This window comes from Rutidosis leptorrhynchoides, chromosome 8, assembly GCF_046630445.1.
Source record: "Rutidosis leptorrhynchoides isolate AG116_Rl617_1_P2 chromosome 8, CSIRO_AGI_Rlap_v1, whole genome shotgun sequence".
Classification (NCBI taxonomy): domain Eukaryota; kingdom Viridiplantae; phylum Streptophyta; class Magnoliopsida; order Asterales; family Asteraceae; genus Rutidosis; species Rutidosis leptorrhynchoides.
In genome coordinates, this window is record NC_092340.1 from 323,157,505 (window position 1) to 323,162,570 (window position 5,066).

Below are 5,066 nucleotides of genomic sequence, written 5' to 3' on the forward strand. Positions count from 1 at the left end.
GGGTTGTACTTCATGAAGTTCTTGTAGGAGCAACCTTCGCTTGAATTACCGGCTCCATGATTGTTGTTGTTAGAAAAGTGATCGGCCACGGCCGTACCCACGGCGGTGGTTATCATTCGTTGAAGAGTTTGTTCAAGAGTTTCGAGAGGAGTATTGTGTTGACCTTGGTGAGCCATTGTTCCTTCATGAGACAAGAATATCGTTGGTTAGTATTTTCAACAATACTAACCGTGGCATGGAATAAGGATAGAGAGAAAATTTTCCTTGACTCGCCTTAAATTCTCTATGTCATAATGTCGGAACGTCCATGTGAATCACCGTAATATAATCCCGGAAATTATATTACCCTGATTCTCATGTGCATTTAACATTACTTCATAAAGTCAAGGTGGCGCATCAACAAAATTTATCAACGTAAGATCAAGATCGAATACGAGTTAGATATGATAGAAGAGTTCGAGTATAAATGCACAATTAGTCAAATAATTCCTACTTCAGTCTATATGCCGGTTGTAGTCTAGATTCACCTATGTACCCTATGACTCGGGGTGGACACAAATGAACTCTAAATCCCTACAACCAAGGCTCTGATACCACCTGTAGCGACCCCGACAAATCGTCAAGTGACGGCGTCGGCTACGTGGGTCCCATTACCTGATTATAAGTCTTTAAGATAACGTTTGACCAAAATATGTCGCCTTCATTTCAAAATAAAGATTGTTTCAAAGTTTACAAGAATTGTTCAACCAAAAGTTAAGTTACAACGTTATAGATACGATTGAAATCTAGGCGACACGGTTTAAAGTAAAGTCAAAAGACGCTCCATGAAATGCATGTATACTCGACATCGGATGCAAGTATCAAATAGTAAGCGGAAGCATGTTTCACATATCGTGCAAGACCTGAGAAAAACATAGAAATCTGTCAACGAAAACGTTGGTGAAATCATAGGTTTAAGTAAGTAAGTACAAGTGAACCACAAGATTTGCATCAATGAAATAATAGTAATACATTCCAAAAGTTTGTTTCACGAGCACCCAATTATCAAAGCTTAACATTCCTTCCATTGTATACCCCATCACTTAGTGCTAGAACAAACACTGATTCTCGAAAATATATTTCATCCGTAGACGGTAGCGAACCGTCAAGGATGAGGGTTGTCAACCCATATGGCCATATAACATAAGTTCTCGCTTACACCCGGCAAGTGTAACTAATGATAATCGAATTGAGGATTTTTGTTCTAAACTCGTATGTAGAATGTTTGTTTTCCCGTTCTTGTGTTCACTTAGTTCAAAAGAATCGTTTATGTTTTCTCATCCCAAATATAAGTTCAAAAAGAGTAAAAGTGGGACTATGATCTCACCTTGAGTGCGAGAGTTATAAAAGTACTTCAACAAGTAAACGCGTGCAAAGACAAGGCTAGTCTTGACCTAAACACATAGGTTATATCAATAACGGTAAACACAAACGGTCAAAGATGTTCAATTAGTCCTATGGCTCGTTACGACTCGATTATATTAGCATGTGAATCAAATTGTCAAGTTTCATGCAAGATACTAGTAAATAATCATGTTAGAAAGGTTGCATAAGTATTTGGTTAAGTTTGACAAAAAGTCAAACTTGGTCAAAGTCAACGAAAAGTCAACACGTTCGGGTCGGGTCCCGAACTATTTTTCTAAGCTTAGAAGTCATATATGAGCATGTTGGCCAAGTTACATGTTAATCGGAGGTGCGTAGCATAGCAAACATTTTTCGAAATTTGACAAAGTAGGTCAGAATCTGACCACGGCATATGCCGCGCCGCGGCCAGAGGTGTCGCGCCGCGACATAACACGTGGTCTGGCACCTGGTCAGTTTCAAGGTTCAAGTCTTGGTCAAAACTTCAAACAACCATAAAACGCAAACCGTAAACAACTAGAAGACGTATCTTATACCGTTGGAAAGCTCTTTTGACAAGGAACACAACTAAGCACTTATCATCAAACGACAACATCATTTACAATAGCCGAAAACTCATCAAGTGATCATTAAACGTTCATTTCAAGGTTTCAAGTTCATCAAATGCAATTTGAGTTTCGGGAAACCAATTCACACATATGATATGCCGTTTTGAAGGTAATGGAGCATACATTACAACTAAACACTAACAATTAACATTCCATGGCATTCAAGCATCCAAAAATTCATGTCAAGAACCATCAAACCCTAGTCAAGAATCACAAAATCATTAATCATGTTTTTGAAGTTTTACAAATCAACCTACACATCAAAATGAAGCTAGTGATACTAGTAACACAATTAAAACATGCACTTTAACAATCTAACAACATTAACTCATCCAAAATCAAGGATTTAAGCACACCCATTTCAAGTTCATGCTAGTTACTCCAAAAACAACAAATCGAGCAAACCAAACATATATTCATGTTAGACTCGAGCCATAGACACTAACTAACACCATTTCAAATCAAAAACACGAATTTAGAGAAATCTAGAGTTTTAGAAATGTTACCCAAACGAGATGAAGTTGGTATCAAATTGTAGAGGATGAAGAGAGGATTCCAAATATGTAATCGGATTTGTTGTGAGCTTCCAAGATTGAATTTAGATGATGAATGAATGGAATGGGTTTGTGTGTGTGTTCTTGAGATGGAGAGAAAAGGGATGAGGGAGATGATGGAATGGATGAAATGGGTTGACTAGTTGACCTAGTCAACTAGTTTGCCCATTTGGCAACTCCGGTCCCTCGGGTTTCAAAGCGGGTGCGGGATTTAACCGATCGAATATTTTTAAAACGCAAGTTAACGAGAGATGTTATAATTAAATGACGGAATTATTATGAACGTTAGTCAACGGAAACTACGAATTTAAATAACGAAAGGTATTATTTAAAAGAAAAAGACGGTGTTAAAAATAAATTTAACGGAAAAACGCGGGATGTTACAGACTATAACTCACATTCACAGATTTTTACTTCGTCGGGAAGTAAGACTTGGTCACTGGTCGATTCACGAACCTATAACAAATATGTACATATATATCAAAGTATGTTCAAAATATATTTACAACTTATTTAATACCTTTTACTGTTTTAAGTTTATTAAGTCAGCTGTCCTCGTTAGTAACCTACAACTAGTTGTCCACAGTTAGATGTACAGAAATAAATCGATATATATTATCTTGAATCAATCCACGACCCAGTGTATACACGTCTCAGGCTAGATCACAACGCAAAGTATATATATTTTTGGAATCAACCTCAACCCTGTATAGCTAACTCAAACATTACTGCATATAGAGTGTCTATGGTTGTTCCAAATAATATATATACATGGGTCAATATGATATGTCAAAACATTTGTATACGTGTCTATGGTATCCCAAGATTACATAATATATTAGAATACATGTATAATACAATATGGGTTAGCTAGGATATGATTAATATAGATTTGTTACCAATTTTCACGTAGCTACAACAAGCAAAATTATCCAATCTTGTTTACCCATAACTTCTTCGTTTTAAATCCGTTTTGAGTGATTCAAGTTGCTATGGTTTTATATTGAACTTAAGTTTATGAATCTAAACATAAAAAGTATAAGTTTATTGTCGGAAATACAGGTTACAAGTCGTTTTTGTAAAGGTAGTCATTTCAGTTGAAAGAACGACGTCTAGATGACTATTTTGGAAAACATACTTCCACTTTGAGTTTAACCATTCTTTTTTTGATATAGTTTCATGTTCATAAGAAAAATTATTTTCTCAGAAGAACAACTTTTAAATCAAAATTTATCATAGTTTTTAATTAACTAACCCAAAACAGCCCGCGGTGTTACTACGACAGCGTATATCCGGTTTTACGGTGTTTTTCGTGTTTTCAAGTTTTAAATCATTAAGTTAGCATATCATATAGATATAGAACATGTGTTTAGTTGATTTTAAATTTCTAGTTAGCAGGATTAACTTTTGTTTGCGAACAAGTTTAGAATTAACTAAACTATGTTCTAGTGATTACAAGTTTAAACCTTTGAATAAGGTAGTTTTATATATATGAATTGAATGATGTTATGAACATCATTACTACCTCAGGTTTTGTGGATAAACCTACTGGAAATGAAAAAAATAGATCTAGCTTCAAAGGATCCTTGGATGGCTTGAAAGTTCTTGAAGTAGAATCATGACACGAAAACAAATTCAAAGATTTCCACTCGAAATAAGATTGTTAAAGTTATAGAAATTGAATCAAAGTCTGAATATGAGTATTACCTTATATTAGAAAGATATCTTACTGTAAATAAGAAAGATTTCTTGAGGTTGGATGATCACTCAAAGTGGATTTGCAAGATTGGAAGTAAGCTAGCAAACTTGGAAGTGTTGTTGGTGTATTCTTGAGTAGTTGTTTTATAACTTGATTTATGTATGGATTTATGAACTAGATTGAGCTAGATTTTAATGAAGATGATGAAGAACACTTAGAACAATGGAAGAACATTTGAGGGAGAGTAGTTTGATGCATGTAAGTTACAAAATGAAAGTGTGCATGTGTGTGTTCATTCACGTGAATATGGAGTCACCATATAGGCTCCATTAGTTTGTAATTTTGTGTAATCATTCATGCTAGTTGCCAAATGATGGTTCCCACATGGTTAGGTGACTCACATGGGCTCCTAAGAGCTGATCATTGGAGTATATATACCAATAGTACATACATCTAGAAGCTGTGTATTGTACGAGTACGAATACGGGTGTATACGAGTAAAATTGTTGATGAAAACGAATGAGGATGTAATTGTAAGCATTTTTGCTAAGTAGAAGTACTTTGATATGTGTCTTGAAGTCTTTCAAAAGTGTTTAAATACATTTAAATTTACTACATGTATATACATTTTAACAGAGTCGTTAAGTCATCGTTAGTCGTTACATGTAAGTGTTGTTTTGAAACCTTTAAGTTAACGATCTTGTTAGATGTAACTAATCCATTGTTATTATACCTAGATGAGATGTTAAATTGTTATGTTAACATAACAACATTGTGTAAAAATATATCTTAACATCATTTATA